Here is a 19,858-nt window from a genome sequence, read left to right on the forward strand (position 1 = left end):
AGTGCCCGACCTGAGATTTTTTTTTTTAAAGATTTATTTATTTATGATAGAGAGAGAAAGAGAGAGAGAGAGGCAGAGACACAGGAGGAGGGAGAAGCAGGCTCCATGCCTGGAGCCCCATGTGGGACTTGATCCCGGGACTCAGCCCTGGTCAGCCCTGGTCAGCCCTGGGTCAAAGGCAGGCGCCAAACCGCTGAGCCACCCAGGGATCCCCCCGAACTGAGATTTAAAGAGAGAACAGTCAGAACGCTACAGAGAGAAGGGTTTTCGCTCCTAACAAGGTAGGGAGGTGGAAAAAAATAAAAAAGAATCAAGTGGGGAGGCGCACCGGAGGAGCCGGGCTGAGGCCTGCAGCGGGGAAAGCCTCCCAGGCGGGAAAGCGCAGCCCCAGAGAAGCGGACAAGTGGGAGCTTTAAAATCCGCCCCGGATTCCTCCGGGATGGAAAGGCGCTCTGCTGGGAACTCCGCCAGGACGTGGGGGGTGGGGACCTCCAGTCTCCGGGGTCACTGACAGAGGAAGTGTGCAGGGTCGAGCGCCCCCCACACCGGCCCAGCTCCGTAAAGGGCTGGAGCGCGCTGCGCGGGGCCTCGGGGAGAAGCCGGTGTGTCGGGAGGGGCTCCGGGAGCCAGACTCCAGCAGCGCAGGCCCCGGACCCCAGGGGACACAGCCGGGATCCTGCTCCCCCCGGGACAGGCCGAGGCGGAGAGGGCCCAGGACAGCGAGGACACTTCTGCCCCTCCTGCCCCGGGAGCATCCAGGCCCCTGTGGACTGGGAGATGGCGGGAGTCACTGCAGGGGGCGCCCTCCAGGGCCAGGGAGACCTGGCCGCCGCCGGTGTGGTTGTCCCTCCTGGTGTCACTCGGTGCCTGGGAGAGGCATGGCCGCCAGGGGACACGGGCCTCACGGGAGGTCAGGTCGGCTCCCCGTGACCCTGCACCCAGCAGGGGGCAGGGCAGCTCCCCAAGGTACACACACCTGAGAATCGGCACAGCCCGCCCCTCCCCCAGAAGAAGACCAGCTGGAAGGACAGGGGAAGAGCAAGTTCCCGACCCAGCAGCGCTGGAAAGCTCCAGGGGAAGTCGAGGGATCTACAGTATATAGAACTAGAGGGTACCCCTCTTCCCCGCCCCCCCCATGTTCCAGTACAACTCATTTTTATATCAGACTGTAAGTTTCCAATTTTCTTTCTCTTTTCCCACCTTAACTACAATATTTTGCCACCTCTTCATTTTCAGGTTTCTTCCTTTTTGACTCATATTTTTACAATTACACGTCTTAGATAGATTTTCCACTTCTAGATTCCCTTCAACATACTCAACTTAATTTTGGGAGCTAGATGAGATATGTTTTGTGTGTGTGTGCTTTTTTTGTTTTCTCTACCTCATTTTGTTCTACAATGGCACAATACCTTCTAAAACAGGACGAGCATGCACCCAGAACCAAGTGGTATACCGTGCTGGTTCATTCTGTGAGACTATATTCTCTCTTCGTTCCCATTCTGCCCCCCTTTTTATCTCATTTATGTTTTGGGGAACAATGTTGGGTCTCTCTACAAGTATTTCTGGTTTATAGAAATTTGGGACTCAGTATCTTCTAACATACAGAACTTAATACACCCAGGACCAAGAGGATCACCCCCTAGGACCCCTCAGGTAGACTACATTCTCCCTCCACTACAACTTCATCACCACCACCATGTCCCAGTCCCCCCCAACATTTTATTTTTCTACTTCTTTTTTTCTTTTTCCCCTCTTTACCTTTGCTTTTTTTTTCTCTTTTTTTCTTCCTTGGCATTCTTGGCCTTTTATTTTCTACTACTTTGTTTTAAAATTTGTTTTTCACTTTAGTGGTCATTTTGTGTTATTTTGTTCTTCTCTTCGTTTTCAATTTCATGTCATGGACCTTGTCAGAATCATCGAAGGATAAGAAACCTTGGGTGGCTCAGTGGTTTAGTGCCTGCCTTCAGCTCAAGGCATGATCCTGGAGTCCCAGGATCAAGTGCCACATCAGGCTCCCTGCATGGAGCCTGCTTCTCCCTCTGCCTGTGTCTCTGCCCCTCTCTCGGTGTCTCTCATGAATACATAAATGAAATGTTTAAAAACAATCATCTAAGGTGAAATTGACTTAGATTGTGGTTGATATTCTTGACTCAGCCCGTTCATACAGCCACTCTGCAGTGAGCAAAATGACTAGAAGGAAGATCTCACCCCAAAAGAATCAGAAACAGTACTCTCTTCCACAGACTTATAGAATTTGAATTACAATTCGATGTCAGAAAGCCAATTCAAAAGCACAATTATAAAGCTAGTGGTGGCTCTGTAAAAAAGCAGAGAGTATTAAAGAAACTTCATGACTGCAGAATTTTGATCTACTTAGTCCAAAATTAAAAATTAATTAAATGAGATGCAATCCAAACTGAAGGTCCTAACAATGAGGGTTAATGAGTTAGAGGAAAGAGTGAGTGCCACAGAAGACAAGTTGATGGCAAAGAGGAAAGCTTAAGAGAAAACAGAAAAACAATTAAAAGACCATGAGGAAAGGTTAAGGGAAATAATCGAGAGCCTCAGAAGGAAAAAATATACGCATAATTGGGGTTCCACAGGAGGGCCAGAGGGCCAGAAAGGATATTTGAACAAATCATACCTGTGAACTTCCCTAATTTTGGGGAGGGAAAAAGGCATTCAGGTCCAGGAGATAGAGAGGTCCCCCACCAAGGGGAAGGGAAAAAAAGCAGAACTCGACATTTAATGGTGAAACAAGCAAATTCCAAAGAAAAAGAAAGTCCTTAAAACAGCAAGAAACAAGAGATTTCTAACTTATATGGGGAGAAATATTAGATTAACAGCAGACCTCTCCACAGAGATCTGGCAGGCCAGAAACAGCTGGCAGGAAATATTCAGGGTTCTACATGACAAGAACATGCAGCCAAGAATACTCTATCCAGTGAGCCTTTGGTTCAGAATAGGATAAAGAGCTTCTAAGATAGGCAGAAGCTGAAAGAATATGTGACCACCAAACCAGCTCTGCAAGTAGTATTAATGGGGACCCTGTAAAAGAAAGAGGAAGCCCAAAGAAATAATCCACAAAAGCAGGGACTGAATAGACATTACAATGACAGTAAATTAACATCTTTCAATAGGTACTCTGAATGTGAATGGGCTAAATGATCCCATCAAAAAACGCAGGGTTTCAGACTGGATAAAAAAATCAAGACCCATCTATTTGCTGTCTACAAGAGACTCATTTTAGATATTAGGACACCTACAGCATGAAAATAAAAGGTTGGAGAACCATTTACCATTCACATGGTCTTCAAAAGAAAGCAGGGGTAGCCATCCTTATATCAGATAAATTAAAGTTTATCCCAAAGACTGCAGTTAAGAGATGAAGAGGGACACTATATCATACTTGAAGGGTCTATCCAACAAGAAGATCTAACAATCATGAATATTTATGCTTCTAATGTGGGAGCTTCCAAGTCTATCAATGAATTAATAACCAAAGTAGGGGCATACTTAGATAATAATACACTAGTAGTAGGAGACTTAAACACGGCACATTCTGCAAATGACAGATCTTCTAAGCACAACATCTCCAAAGAAACAAGAGCTTTAAATGATACACTACACCACATGGATTTCACAGATATTTACAGAACTTTACATCCAAAAGCAACTGAATACACAGTCTTCTCATGGAACTTTCTCAGAATAGGCCACCCGATACCAAAACATTGGGACTGTCCCCTGCATATTTTCAGACCACAATGCTTTGAAACTAGAACTCAATCACAAGAAGAAATCTGGAAGAAACACAAACACAGGGAGGAGAAAGACCATCCTGCTGAAAGATGAATGGGTCAACCAGAAAATTAGAGAAGAAATAAAAAGATTCATGGAAACTAATGAAAATGAAGATACAACCATTCAAAATCCTTGGGATACAGCCAAAGCAATCCTAAGCGGGAAATGCATTGCAATACAAGCATCCCTCAAAAGATTGGAAAAAAACCTCAAAGACACAAGCTAACCTTGCACCTAAAGGAATTGGAGAAAGAACAGTAAATAAAACCTACACCAAGCAGAACAGAGAGAGTGAAGATTTGAGCAGAACTCAATGAAATAGAGACCAGAAGATCTGTGGAACAGATCAACAAAACCAGGAGTTGGTTCTTTGAAAGGAAGAATAAGATACGTAAACCATTAGCCAGCCTTTTAAAAAATAAAGGAGAAAAGAATCTAATTAATAAAATCACGAATGAAAAAGGAGAGATCACCACCAATACCAAGGAAAACCTAACCAAAGAGATAAAGGATTTATACCCTAACAACTACAGAACACTTCTGAAAGAAATCCAGGAAGACACAAAGAGATGGAAAAATATTCCATGCTCATGGATTGGAAGAATTAATATTGTCAAAATGTCTATGCTAACCCAGGGCGATTTACATTCAATGCTTTCCTATCCACATACCATGGACTTTCTTCACTTTCTTCAGAAAGCTGGAATAAATAATCTTAAGATTTGTGTGGAATCAGAAAAAACCCCGAACAGCTAGGGGAATATTGAAAAAGAAAACCAGAGCTGGGGACATCACAATGCCGGATTTCAAGTTGTCTTACAAAGCTTTGATCATCAAGACAGTGTGGTACTGGCACAAAACCAGACAAATAGATCAATAGAACAGAAGAGAGAATCCAGAAATGGGCCCTCGAATCCATGGTCAAGTTATATTTGACAAAGCAGCAAAGACTATCCACTGGAAAAAGGACACTCTCTTCAATAAATGGTGCTGGGGGGGATCCCTGGGTGGCGCAGTGGTTTGGCGCCTGCCTTTGGCCCAGGGCATGATCCTGGAGACCCGGGATCGAATCCCACATCAGGCTCCCGGTGCGTGGAGCCTGCTTCTCCCTCTGCCTATGTCTTTGCCTCCCTCTCTCTCTGTGACTATCATAAATAAATAAAAAATAATAATAAAATAAATGAATAAAATAAATGGTGCTGGGAAAACTGGACAGCCACGTGCAGAACAATGAGACTAGACCACTCTCTTGCACCACACGCAAAGATAAACTCAAAATGGAGGAAAGATCTAAACGTGAGACAGGAATCCATCAGAATCCTAGAGGAGGGATCCCTGGGTGGCGCAGTGGTTTGGCGCCTGCCTTTGGCCCAGGGCGCGATCCTGGAGACCCAGGATCGAATCCCACGTCGGGCTCCCGGTGCATGGAGCCTGCTTCTCCCTCTGCCTGTGTCTCTGCCTCATTCTCTCTCTCTCTCTCTGTGAGTATCACAAATAAATAAAAATTAAAAAAGAAAAAAAAAGAATCCTAGAGGAGAACACAGGCAACAGCCTTTGTAAACTCGGCCACTGCAGCTTCTTGCAAGATAGATCTATGAAGGCAAAGGGAAACAATAGCAAAAATAAACCATTGGGACCTCATCAAGATAAAAATCTTCTGCACAGCAAAAGAAACAGTCAACAAAACTAAAAGATAACCTACAGAATGGGAGAAGTTATTTGCAAATGACCTATCAGGTAAAGCGCTAGTATCCAAGATCTATAAAGAACTTAGTACACTCAACAGCAAAGAAACAATCCAATCATGAAATGGGCAAAAGACATGAGCAGAAATTTCACCAAAAAAGACATACAAATGGCCAACGAGCACATGAGAAAACACTCCACATAACTTGCCATCAGGCAAATACAAATCAAAACCACAATGAGATACCACGTCACACCAGTGAGAATGGGGAAAATTAACAAGACAGGAAACAACAAATGTTGCAGAGGAGGTGGAGAAAGGGGAACCCTCTTGTACTGTTGGTGGGAATGTGAACTGGTACAGCCACTATGGAAAACTGTGTGGAGGTTCCTCAAAGAGTTAAAAATAGAGCTATCCTATGACCCAGCAATAGCACCACTCGGGATTTACCCCAAAGATAGAGATGCAGTGAAAAACCGCGACACCTGCACCCCAATGTTTATAGCAGCATTTTCCAGAATAGCCAGACGGTGGATGCAGCCTGAGTATCCATCAAATGATGAATGGATATAGAAGATGTGGTCTATATATAAAATGGAATATTACTCAGTCCCTAGAAATGACAAATAACCAGCATTTGCTTCAATGTGCACGGAACTTCAATGTGCATGGAACAAACTAGGGGTGGTGGAAGGGGAGGAGGGCAGGGGGTGGGGGTGAATGGGTGACGGGCACTGAGGGGGGCACTTGACGGGATGAGCACTGGGTGTTATTCTGTATGTTGGTAAATTGAACACCAATAAAAAATAAATTTATTATAAAAAACAAGAAGTAAAGAAGAGCAATATAGTAAAGAAGTTGAAATCAAACAACTTCAACTTAATCTTAGAAGACGAAACTTGGAATTGAAGGGTGTAAAAAATAATTTGAATCAGGTAAATTTTTGGCAGTAATTGTATATTTCCATCAATATTATTTATAGTATCCCTTTGATATAATACATATTGTTAGGCTTCAAATAGATTAAACATTTCATTTTAACCTAATAGCAACCATGATCTTTGTAGCCACAATTACTACCTTATTGGAATTCTTGGCCTCTCACATATGCCCTATGTATATATTTTGAATGAAGGGATGGAAGGTAAAATGAGATAAATGTTATATTGATTTATTGATTTATGGAATTGTATTTATTTTTACACAGAGCATGGGCTGGGGGGAAAGGAGTAGAGGGAGAGGGAGGGAAATGAATCTCCAGCAGACTCTGGTTCTGAGTCTCATGATCTGAGTCTCCAGCCTCACCTGGTTCGGAGTCTCGTGATTGTGAGATCATGACCTGAGCCATAAAAAGAGTTGGACACTTAACCCACTGAGCCCCCAGGTGTCCCAGTTTTGAATTTTTTAATGTTGAAATATGAGCTAGATTTCCTTGAGATGCTGATGAAGCTAGTTAAATGTTTTACACAGAAATTTTATTTCACAATACTATGTCTACTTGTATTTTTACTCTATGGCACATTTTGCTGTCATTTAATTTAAAATTTGAATTATTCATTGAGGATGAAAAGCCTTGTTATAAAAAAGACCACTCTTGAACATTTTTTTTAAGTTCTCTTAAGCCTTTTGACTTTTTTTTTTAATGATAAGATCCAAAATCCTAATGAAAATGTGTCTCTAGGTTATAGAAGAGCAAAATGATGTTCAGAGGCAGCTTTCGCGAGAACAGAATGCCCAGAGTATTACATGATGGAATACTATTTTTTTTGTATATTTGTTATTGGAGTTCGATTTGCCAACATACAGCATAACACCCAGTGCTCACCTGTCAAATGCCCCCTCAGTGCCCGTCACCCAGTCTCCCCACCACCCGCCCACCTCCCCTTCCACTATCCCTTGTTCATTTCTCAGAGTTAGGAGTCTCTAATGTGTTGTCACCCTCTCTACTTTTTCCCACTGATTTTCTCTCCTTTCCCCTATAATCCTTTTCAGTATTTTTATAGTCCCCATAGAGTGAAACCATATGATGTTTGTCTATGATTGACTTACTTCACTCAGCTCTTCTTTACTTCTTAATTGCTCCTTAATATTTATATATAAAATTTCAGTACTTCTTCTTTTTTCTTTTTCTTGTTTTAAGGTCAATCTGCAAATGCATGTGTTCATTTTAAAATTTGTTTTGTTAGCAATAAAACTTTTATTTTATGATCTGGTTCCACATATGTTGGTTCATTATCCAAAGGAAATTTTTCTGTTCTCAATTTTTTTCCCTTTCTAGGGCTCATGTTTTTCAATTTATCACTTCAATATCTTCAAAAAGATATATAGTTTAAAAGAAGCAATGAGAAAGCATTTTGCAACTTAGTAAGTTTTAGTCAGTAATAACTCTGGGAGATGTTGTAAGCAAAGGAATTCTGAAATTATTTAAGAAAGGGTTCAAAATTGTCATTTTTTCTCCACAAAGTCATAATTACACTTCAATTAAGACAAATCATTTCATTACTAATTAAAAAGAGAAGTTGCTGTTTATCAACAACTTTATAAATTCACTAGAAATACATTTTTATTTCACAAAACATCACAGGTACCTCTAAAAATGATCTTCAGTGTAAGACAGCATCAGCAGATGTCGTTTACACACCATATACCTGCAGATGACTCTGATCCAGCACAAGACTAGGGAGCCTAAAATCTATTGCCCATGCTTTTTATGTTTCTTATTCTGTAATATTCTCAACCTTGTTGATCATTATGTATTTTATAAATCATTTGAAAACTCCTTTGAAAACATCACAGGATCCATATTAATTAAGTAAAGAATAGAGTAAGATGTGCTTTCAGCATAGACTTTTGAATTAATTTTCTTTATATATGTGAGAAATGTTAAAAAAAACTTAACCATTAATCATTTTTCCATTTTACTTTTTAACCCCTGCATATGTTAAGAATAAACCAATTTTTCTGTCTTGAGAAAAATTGGCCATTTCACACTCTGTTGGGGGGCATATAATATAAAATTTCCTGAGAACAATTTAAAAATATGGATCAGAGACCTCTACTAAATATTTTTATACATTAACACAATACTATATGAAAGAATTTATTCCAATTAACCAAGACTGTAGAAACAGAATTAAATAAAAGACATTCCTTATAGCATTAATTAAACTATAGGAAAATGGAAAACAACCAAAATTCAATTTGTTAAATAATGAGGTTTACATATGATGGACTTCTACATGGTCATTAAAATTATGCTTTAGAATATATATTAAATTATTAGAAGTATTCACTGTTAAAACCTTGCAGTATTATTTCAAAGAATCTCACACTTTACGACTTTTTTTTAAAAAAAAATTGGAGTTCAATTTGCCAACATACAGCATATCACCCAGTGCTCACCCCGTCAAGTGCCCCCCCTTAGTGCCCATCAGCCAGTCACCCCAGCCTCCACTCACCTCCCTTTCCACTACACCTTGTTCGTTTCCCAGAGTTACGTGTCTCTCATGTTCTGTCACCCTCACTGATATTTCCCTCTCATTTTCTCTCCTTTCCCCTTTATTCCCTTTCATTAATTTTTATATTCCCCAAATGAATGAGACCATATAATGTTTGTCCTTCTCCGATGGACTTATTTCACTCAGCATAATACCCTCCAGTTCCACCCACGTGGAAGCAAATGGTGGGTATTTGTCGTTTCTAATGGCTGAGGAATATTCCATTGTATATACATAGACCACTGCTTCTTTACCCATTCGTCTTCTGATACTTCACATTTCTAACGGAGTTTCCTTCCCTATAAAATCCCAGAAGGCAAATTAGCAATTACAAAACTTCTCCTACACATCTGCAGCATAAAAGTAAGTATTTCAAGGGGTTCCTGGCTGGCTCAGTTGACAGAGCATGTGACTCTTGATCTCACAGTTGTGAGTTCAAGCCCCACGCTGAGTGTGGAGTCTATTAAAAAAAAAAAAAGTAAATAGTTGAAATATTTCCTTAAAACCAAGATGTCATACCTTAAACTGTAGAGTTCTCATTCCCATTCCACTTTTTGATGCTCTAATTGAGATTTCATTTTTTTTGTTTCTGATAGCAACTTTTCTAGTCCATTGACCTTATATTCCACTTTTAAAATTTTTCTTGTAAGTTGTTCACAGTCTTTTCTTTTTAATTCTATTGATCTTTTGTATTTAAGAATTGCATTCTGGATCGTCAATACGCTAACAGAATCTACACCAGAGGAAAAACAAAAACAGAAATAAAATACAGGAGGCATCAGGGTGGGTCAGGTGGTAAAGCATCCAACTATTGGTTTTGACTGAGGTCATGATCTCACAGTTGTGGGATTGAACCTGGCACTGGGTGCTGCACTCAGCACAGAGTCTGCTTAAGGTTCTTTACCCCCTCGTTCCCTCCCTCTCTGTTCCTCTCCCCATCTCCTGCTCATGCTCTCTCACAAATTTATTCTTTTAAAAAGTAAAATAAAACAATATGAGTATTTTTTGCATATAAGGGACCGAGCATGTTCACATTAACTCATTCATACATGAAATAAATATTGAGTAACTTCAACGTAAAGAGATTATACCAGGTGCCTGGGTGGCTCAATCGGTGGGTGTCTGCCTTCGGCTCAGGTCATGATCTTGGTGTCCTGGGATCAAGCCACATGGTGGGCTCCCTGCTTAGTAGGGAGTCTGCTTCTCCCTCTTCCTCTGCCTCTCTCCCTGCTCATGCTCTCTCTCTCAAATAAATGAATAAAATCTTATTATCAATAGAACTTTAAAATCTTTTAAAAAGAAAAGAAAACATGACCGAAACCTTTCTAAACTGAATGAAAACTATAATCCCACAGACCTACAAAGGATCTGGCTAGGAGAGAAGAAATGGAAGTAAACTATTGTAATTTAAAAAAAAGATTTTATTTATTTATTCATGAGAGACATGGAGAGAGAGAGAGAGGCAGAGACACAGGCAGAGGGAGAAGCAGGTTCCCTGAGATAGCCTGATGTGGGACTTGATACAAGGACCCTGGGATCACACCCTGAGCCAAAGGTAGATGCTCAACCACTAAGCTACTCACGTGTTCCCTATTGGAATTTTCTTAAACTACATATAATGTGGTATAACACTACAAGAAGGTGGACTGTGATGCTTGAGTCATATGCTTTAAACCCTAAAGCAATCACTAAAATAGCAAATCTTAAGAGTTATACTAATAAACAAAGCCCATACATACACACATGTGTATATTTATATATATGTATAAATTGAACTCGTAAAAATTAGTTTATTAATCTAAAAGAAAGCAGAAAGCAAAGAAAATGGGAACAAAGCAGGTCAAACGGAAAGCAAACAGGATGAGAGATTTATATCTACTGTATCAATAATCAGAGTAAATGAAAATTGTCAAAAAATAAAAGAAAGAAAGAAAATGGTCTGAAAGCCTCGATTAAAAGGCAGACTGTCAGAATGGATAAAAATGTAAGAGACAACCATAGGCTGCCTATAAAAAATTCAATTTATATGTAAAGACACACACAAAAATAAATAAATAAATAAATAAATAAATAAATAAATAAATAAATAAATGTAAAGACACAAATTTGTGAAAAGGACAAAAATAAGGATATACCACACTCACACTTGACAAAAGAAGGCTGAGCTTGAGTAGCAATATTAATGCCAGGCAAAATAGATTTCAAAGCAATATATATTCTCGTGATGTATAAGGTCATTTGTTAATGATGAAAGGGTCGACAAATAAGCATAACAAACCTAAATGCTTATGAATCTATTAATAACATCAAAATACATAAGGCAAAAATCAACAGAACTGCAAAGAGAAACAGGCAAATTTACAATTTTAGTCTGAGATTTTAATAGGCAGAAAATCATCAAGGATATAGAAGACTTGACCACCACCATCTTTCTCAAGTATCCATAGAGCATTTACCAAAAGAGATTATATTCTGGGTCATAAAATAAACCTTAATAAAGGGAGTTAAGTCAAAAGGATTGAAGTCATGAAAGTGTGTTCTGTGACCACAAAGTGATCAAATTAGAAATGAAGAACAAACCTACCTCTGGAAAATACTCAAATACTTGCAAACTGATTAATAATGCACATCTAAATAACCCCTGGGTCTGGGTACCTAGGTGGCTCAATGGATTAAGTGTCTGCCTTTAGCTCAGGTCATGATCTCCGGGTCCTGGGATTGAGCCCCATGTTGGGCTTCCCACTCAGAGGGAAGGACGCTTACCCCTCTGGACCTCCCTTCGCCTATGCGCTCTCTTTCTCTCTCTCTCCTTCTCTTTCAAATACATAAAAATCTTTAAAAAACCCTTGGAATAAAGAAGTAATGAAAAAAGAAATTACAAAGTATCACATATTGAATGAAAATAAAAACATAATATGTTAAAAATTTCTGGAATCCTCCAAGAATAGCACTCATCTCACCATTTATAGCACTGAGGTATATATTAAAAAGAGAAGGAGGCGGGGCAAGATGGCAGAAAAGTAGGGTCCCGAAGTCGCCAGTCCCCACCAACTTACCTAGATAACTTTCAAATCATCCTGAAAACCTATGAATTCGGCCTGAGATTTAAAGAGAGAAGAGCTGGAATGCTACAGTCAGAAGAGTTCGCGCTTCTATCAAGGTAGGAAGACGGAAAAACATAAAGAAATAAAAAAGCATCCAAGGGGGAGGAGCCCCCATGAGGAGCCAGGCAAAGGCCACGCAGCTAGTGCCCCCAGGACAGGAAAGCCCAGTCCTGGAGAAGCAGAAACTTTACCAATCTTCCTGGAAGGAAAGGCGCTTGCAGGGAGCTCGGGCAGGATCCCAGAAGGGGTACAGATGCCCTCAGGCTCCCAGGGGCACTAAAAGAGCAACTGCACTCTGGGGGAGATCCCTCCACACACTACGGGCTAAGCTCCCTAAAGGGCTGGACGCCGCACCCAGTGGGGCCCCGGGAGCAGCTCAGGTGGCGGCCACTGTGAGGCCCCGGGAATGTGATTCCAGCGGTGCAGGCCCCAGAGCCCAGGGCACCGGGGACACAGCCCAGGATCCGGCACTCCCCCCGGGACAGGTAGAGGCCGGGAGGACACAGGGCAGCAAGGACGCTCCTGCTGCCACGCGGCCCCGAGCTGTGCAGATCTATGCCCCCTGCCCCCGGACCACCCAGGCCCCTGCGGACTGGGAGCTGTGGTAGTTACTGCGGGAGCTGACTCAAGAGATGGAGAGCTGGCTGCCGCCACTCTTGTTGTTCCTCCTGCTGTCACCTTGTACCTGGGACTGAACAGGAGCTTCACAGGATAAACAGCTTGCACTGAGCCCTGCACCTGGCAAGGGGCTGGGCAGCTCCCCCAGGTGCACACACCTGAGAATCACCACAGTGGGCCCCTCCCCCAGAAAACTAGCTGGAAGGACAGGGGAAAAAGCATTGACCAAGCAGCACTGGAAAGTCCCAGGGGAAGTCAAGGGATTTACAGTATATAGAATCAGAGGATACCTCCTCTTGCTTTTTGTTTTCTGTTTGTCCTTCCCCTTGCCCCCCTTTCCTCTCTTTTTCTCCTTTTTCCAGTACAACTTCTTTTTGGCCACTCTGCATTGAACAAAATGACTAGAAGGAAAAACTCACCTCAAAAGAAAGAATCAGGGATCCCTGGGCGGCGCAGCGGTTTGGCGCCTGCCTTTGGCCCAGGGCGCAATCCGGGAGACCCTGGATCGAATCCCACGTTGGGCTCCCGGTGCATGGAGCCTGCTTCTCCCTCTGCCTGTGTCTCTGCCTCTCTCTCTCTGTGTGACTATCATAAATAAATAAAAATTAAAAAAAAAAAAACTGCAAAAGAAAGAATCAGAAACAGTCCTCTCTCCCACAGAGTTACAAAATCTGGATTACAATTCAATGGTAGAAAGCGAATTCAGAAACACAATTATAAAGCTACTGGTGGCTCTAGAAAAAAGCATAAAGGACTCAAAAGACTTTATGACTGCAGAATTTAGATCTCATCAGGCAGAAATTAGAAATCAATTAAATAAGATGCAATCCAAAATGGAGGTCCTAACAATGAGGGTTAAAGAGGTAGAAGAACCAGTGAGTGACATAGAAGACAAGTTGATGGCAAGGAAGGAAGCTGAGGAAAAAACGAGAAAAACAATTAAAGGGTCATGAGGAAAGGTTAAGGGAAACAAATGACAGACTCAGAAGGAAAAATCTAGTTTAATTTAGGGTTAATAGGGGTTCCAGAGGCCGCCGAAAGAGAGGACCAGAAAGCATATTTGAACAAATCATAGCTGGGAACCTCTCTAACGTGGGAAGGGAAACAGGCAACCAGATCCAGGAGATAGAGAGATCGCCCCCTGAAATCAATAAAAACCACTCAACACCTCGATAGTTAACAGTGAAACTTGCAAATTCCAAAGATAAAGAAAAGATCCTTAAAGCAGCAAGAGACAAGAGATTCCTAACCTTTATGGAGAGAAGTATTAGGATAACAGCAGACCTCTCCACAGAGACCTAGCAGGCCAGAAAGGGCTGGCAGGATATAGTCAGGGTCCTAAATGAGAAGAACCTGCAGCCAAGAATACTTTATCCAGCAAGGCTCTCATTCACGATAAAAGGAGAGAGAAAGAACTTCCAAGACAGGCAGGAACTGAAAGAATATGTGACCACCAAACCAGTTCTGAAAGAAATATAAAGGGGGACTCTGTAAAAGAAAGAGGAAGTCCAAGGAAACAATCCACAAAAACAGGGACTGAATAGGTATCATGATGGCACTAAATTCATAACTTTCAAGAGTAACTCTGAACATGAATGGGCTTAATGACCCCATCAAAAGGCGCAGGGTTTCAGACTGGATAAAAAGAGCAAGACCCATCTATTTGCTGTCTATAAGAGACTCATTTTAGACCTAAGAACACCTACAGCCTGAAAATAAAAGGTTGGAGAACCCTTTACCATTCAAATGGTCCTCAAAAGAAACCAGGGATACCTATCCTTATATCATCTAAATTAAAGTTTATCCCAAAGACTGTAGTGAGAGATGAAGAGGGACACTATATCATACTTAAAGGATCTCTCCAACAAGAGGACCTAACAATCATGAGTATTTATGCCCCGAATGCGGGAGCTGCCAAGTATAACAGTCAATTAATAACCAAAATTAAGACATACTTAGCTAATAGTACACTAAAACGGGGAGATTTTAACATGTCGCTTTCTGTAAATGACACATCTTCTAAGCCCAATATCTCCAAAGAAACAAGAGCTTTCAATGATGCACTGCACCAGATGGATTTCACAGATATTTACAGAACTTTACAGACAAATGCAACTGAATACACGTTCTTCTCAAGTGCACAAGGAACTTTATCCAAAATAGACCACATACTGGGTCACAAATCAGGTCTCAACTGATAACAAAAATCTGAGATTGTCCCCAGCATATTTTCAGACCATAATGCTTTGAAACAGGACTAAATCACAAGAAGAATATTAGAAGAAATGGAAACATGTGGAGGTTAACTACCATCCTGGTAAAAGATGAAAGGGTCAACCAGGAAATTCAGGAAGAATTAAAAAGAGTCATGGAAACTAATGAGAATGAAGATACGACTGTTCAAAATCTTGGGATACAGCAATAGCACTCCTGAGGGGGAAATATATCGCAATATAAGCATCCCTCAAAAAACTGGAAAGAACCCATATGTAAAAGCTAATCTTGTATCTAAAGTTGCTGGAGAAAGAACAGCAAATAAAACCTATACCCGGCAGAAAAAGACAATTAATAGATTTGAGCAGAACTCAATGAAATAGAGAGTCGAAGAACTGTGAAACAGATCAACAAAACCAGGAGTTGGTTCTTTGAAAGAATAAGATACACGAACCATTAGCCAGCCTTATTTTTTAAAATTTTTTTATTTATTTATGATAGTCACACACACACACACACACACACACACACACAAACACACACAGGCAGAGACATAGGCAGAGGGAGAAGCAGGCTCCATGCACCAGGAGCCCGACTTGGGATTCGATCCCGGGTCTCCAGGATCGCGCCCTGGGCCAAAGGCAGGCGCTAAACCGCTGCACCACCAAGGGATCCCCATTAGCCAGCCTTATTAAAAACAAGAGAGAAAAGACTCAAATTAGTCACAAATGAAAATGGAGAGATCACCACCAATACCACGGAAATACAAACGACTTTAAACACTTAGTATGAGCAGCTATACGCGAATAAATTAGGCAATCTAGAAGAAATGGGACTCATTTCTGGAAAACCACAAACTAGCAAAACTGGAACAAGAAGAAATAGAAAGTCCAAAAAGGCCAAACACCAGGGAGGAAATTGAAGATATCATCAAAAACCTCCCAAGACACAAAAGTCCAGGGCCAGATAGCTTCCCAGGGGAATTCTATCAAACATTTGTAGAAGAAACAATACCTAGTCTACTAAAGCTGCTCCAAAAGATAGAAAGAGATGGAGTACTTCCAAACTCATTCTATGAGGCCAGCATCCCCTTAATTCCAAAACCCAAGACCCCACCAAAAAGGAGAGGTAGAGAGAATAACCCTGATGAACACAGATGCAAAAATGCTCAACAAGATAGTAGCCAATAGGATCCAAAAATACATTAGGAAGATTATTCACCATAACCCAGTAGGATTTATCCCCGGGATGCAAGGCTGGTTCACCACTCGTAAAGCAATCAATGTGATTGATCATATCAAGAAGAGAAAAAACAAGAACCATATGACCCTCTCAATAGAGGCAGAGAACGCATTTGACAAACTACAGCATCCATTCCTGATCAAACCTCTTCAGGGTGTAGGGATAGAGGGAACATTCCTCAGCATCTTAAAAGCCATCTATGAAAAGCCCACAGCAAATATTATTCTCAATGGGGAAGCACTGGGAGCCTTACCCCTAAGATCAGGAACAAGACACGGATGTCCACTCTCACCACTGCTATTCAACAGAGTACTAGAAGTCCTAGCCTCAGCAATCAGAAAACAAAAAGAAATAAAATGCATTCACACTGGCAAAGAAGTCAAATGCTCCCTCTTTGTGGTTGACATGATACTGTACATAGAAAACCCAAAAGACTCCACTCCAAGACTGCTAGAACTCATACAGCAATTCAGCAGTGTGGCAGGATACCAAATCAATGTCCAGAAATCAGGGGCATTTCTATACACTAACAATGAGACTGAAGAAAGAAATTAAGGGGTCAATCCAATTGACAACTGCACCCAAAACCATGAGATGCCTAGGAATAAACCTAACCAAAGAGGTAAAGGATCTCTACCCTCAAAAGTATAGAACACTTCTGAAGGAAATTGAGGAAGACACAAAGAGATGGAAAAATATGCCATGCTCATGGATTGGAAGAATGAATATTGGGAAAATGTCAATGTTACCCAGGGCAATTTACATGTTTAATGCAATCCCTATCAAAATACCATGGACTTTCTTCAGAGAGTTGGAACAAATCATTGGAAGAGTTGTATGGAATCAGAAAAGACACCGAATAGCCAGGGGAATATTAAAAAAGAAAACCAGAGCTGGGGGCATCAAAGTGCCAGATTTCAGGGTGTACCACAAAGCTGTGATCATCAAGCGTGTGTGGTACTGGCACAAAAACAGACACCTAGGAAAATGAAAAAGAATAGAGAATCCAGAAATGGGCCCTCGACTCTATGGTCAAGTTATATTCGAAAAAGCAGGAAAGACTATCCACTGGAAAAAAGACAGTCTCTTCAATAAATGGTGCTGGGAAAACTGGACAGTCACGTGCATAACAATGAAACTAGACCATTCTCTTAAACTATACACAAAGAAAAACTCAAAATGGATGAAAGATCTAAATGTGAGACAGGAATCCATCAGAATCCTAGAGGAGAACACAGGCAACACCCTTTTTGAACTTGGCCACAGCAACTTCTTGCAAGATACATCCATGAAGGCAAGAGAAACCAAAGCAAAAATGAACAGCAAAATAAACAGTCAACAAAACTAAAAGACAGCCTCCAGAATGGAGAAGATATTGGCAAATGACCTATCAGATAAAGGGCTAGTATCCAAGATCTATAAAGAACTTAGTAAATTCAACAGCAAAGAAACAAACAATCCAATCATGAAATGGGCAAAAGACATGAACAGAATTTTCACAGAGGAAGACATAGACACGGCCAACAAGCACATGAGGAAATGTTCCGAATCAGGGGCCATCAGGGAAAAAGAAACAACAACCACAATGAGATACCACCTCACACCAGTAAGAATGGGGAAAATTAACAAGGCAGGAAACAACAAATGTTGGAGAGGATGCGGAGAAAAGGGAACCCTCTTACACTGTTGGTGGGAATGTGAACTGGTGCAGCCACTCTGGAGAACTGTGTGAAGATTCCTCTAAGACTTAAAAATAGATCTACCCTATGACCCAGCAGTTGCACTGCTGGGGATTTACCCAAAGATCCAGATGCAGTGAAACGCCGGGACACCTGTACCCCAATGTTTATAGCAGCAATGTATAGTAGCCAAACTGTGGAAAGAGCCTTGGTGTCCTTCGAAAGATGAAAGGATAAAGAAGATGTGGTCTATGTATATGATGGATTATTACTCAGCCACTAGAAACGACAAATACCTACCATTTACTTCGACATGGATGGAACTGCAGGGTATTATGCTGAGTGAAGTAAGTCAATCGGAGAAGGACAAACATTATATGGTCTTATTCATTTGGGGAATATAAAAAATAGTGAAAGGGAATAAAGTGGAAAGGAGAGAAAATGAGTGAAAATATCAGGGACGGTGACAGAACATGAGAGACTCCTAATTCTCGGAAACAAACACGGCATGGTGGAAAGGGAGGTGGGCGAGGGGTTGGGGTGACTGGGTGATGGGCACTGAGGGGGGGCACTTGATGGGATGAGCACTGGGTGTTATGCTATCTGTTGGCAAATTGAACTCCAATTTAAAAAATAATAAGATATCAAAAACAAAAACAAAGATTTATCAACACTCGACAAATAAGAAATAAACCTAACTTTTTAAATGACAAAAATTTTGACAGCTCAATGAAGATATACAGATGTTAAATAAGCTCAACATTATCAGTTATCAGGGAAATGTATATTACAACCATAAATGTATATATTTATACACATATATATGTATTTATGTGTGTGTGTGTGTGTATACATATATACACCATACCCATCCATGGCTACGATTAAAAAACTGATCATACTAAGTACTGATAAATATAGATGGAGGAGTTAGAAACCCTCACACACTGCTGGTGGGTTTAGAAAATAGTACAATGACTTTAGAAAACAATTTGGCAGTTTCATAATAAGGCAATATGAAGAGACAGGAGACTTAAGAGTGATGGATATGTTAACTGTCTAAATTACAGTTATGGTTTCACATGTGTATATATATGACAAAACTATCAAATTATATACTTCATACACGTGCAGTTTACCTAACTAGGGCTGTTGGAGAAAGAAAGCCTCTATTATATGAAAAACCATCTAAGACAGTGGCTGAGACATAGATGGAAAGATGGATATGAAACCATACAAGATGAATGAAGCTAGTGGCCCTTGGTCTTTCACCTCATAGCATTAAGTACTAATAGCTAAGCTTTAAGCAAGGGGGTAACGTGATGAAATGTAAACTTTTAAAAATGTATAGTAATTATGGTTGCAGTGTACACCAAGATCCTGAGAGGTGGAATGGCAGGGAAAACAGTCCTGAGGTTAGCTCAGTAATCTAGGAGAAAAATAATGGTAACCTGACCTTGGGTGAAGACACAGAAGAGAAGCAGAGTTCACAAACACATCAAGTGTGCCATTCCCACGTGGACAACCACAATGGAAATTATAGTTCTTTGGCTGAGAGTATTCAATAGTTCTCTATTTTAATATAAAACATATTTCTGAGATGAGTAGCTCTATAACACCTCAGTGTTGTGTGGCGCAGCGCTAAACGAGATGTGCACATATTACTACAACCATATATATAGAAAAAGGCTTTATATTTATACGACGGCCCTACCTTTACAATCCATGCCAAGTTCAATGAGCAACAGGGAACTCTTATAATCAGAGTATTGCAACTTGCAATCCTCTGAAGCTGCTTCAGATGACTGAGTTAAGTCATCAAGATGCTCGTCATCAAGATGCTCCGCAGAATTCACTTGCTTTTTGACCTACAAATAAATAATACTATTTCAAAATGTCATCCAAATATTTATAAAATATACTAAGTGTAGAAAGATGATAAATATCCATCTTTTTATAAAAGCAAAAACATAGGTACTTTTTAAAAGAACTGATTTTTATCAAAAAGACCTT

At 40.7% G+C, this 19,858-nt stretch overlaps 1 pseudogene across 1 annotated transcript in view; it reads right to left on the bottom strand.

Annotated features, from left to right (window-relative positions):
- The window catches only part of LOC144313760 (ankyrin repeat domain-containing protein 26-like), a 52,126-nt pseudogene that overhangs the window by 29,926 nt on the left and 2,342 nt on the right, over positions 1-19,858 (bottom strand). The window contains exons 3-5 of the transcript XR_013379395.1: positions 19,560-19,713; positions 9,508-9,721; positions 7,541-7,637 (exon numbers count right to left, since the gene is read on the bottom strand). The product of XR_013379395.1 is annotated as an ankyrin repeat domain-containing protein 26-like (transcript). The remainder of the gene's footprint in view (positions 1-7,540; positions 7,638-9,507; positions 9,722-19,559; positions 19,714-19,858) is intronic.

This window comes from Canis aureus, chromosome 5 (genome assembly GCF_053574225.1).
Source record: "Canis aureus isolate CA01 chromosome 5, VMU_Caureus_v.1.0, whole genome shotgun sequence".
NCBI lineage: Eukaryota > Metazoa > Chordata > Mammalia > Carnivora > Canidae > Canis > Canis aureus.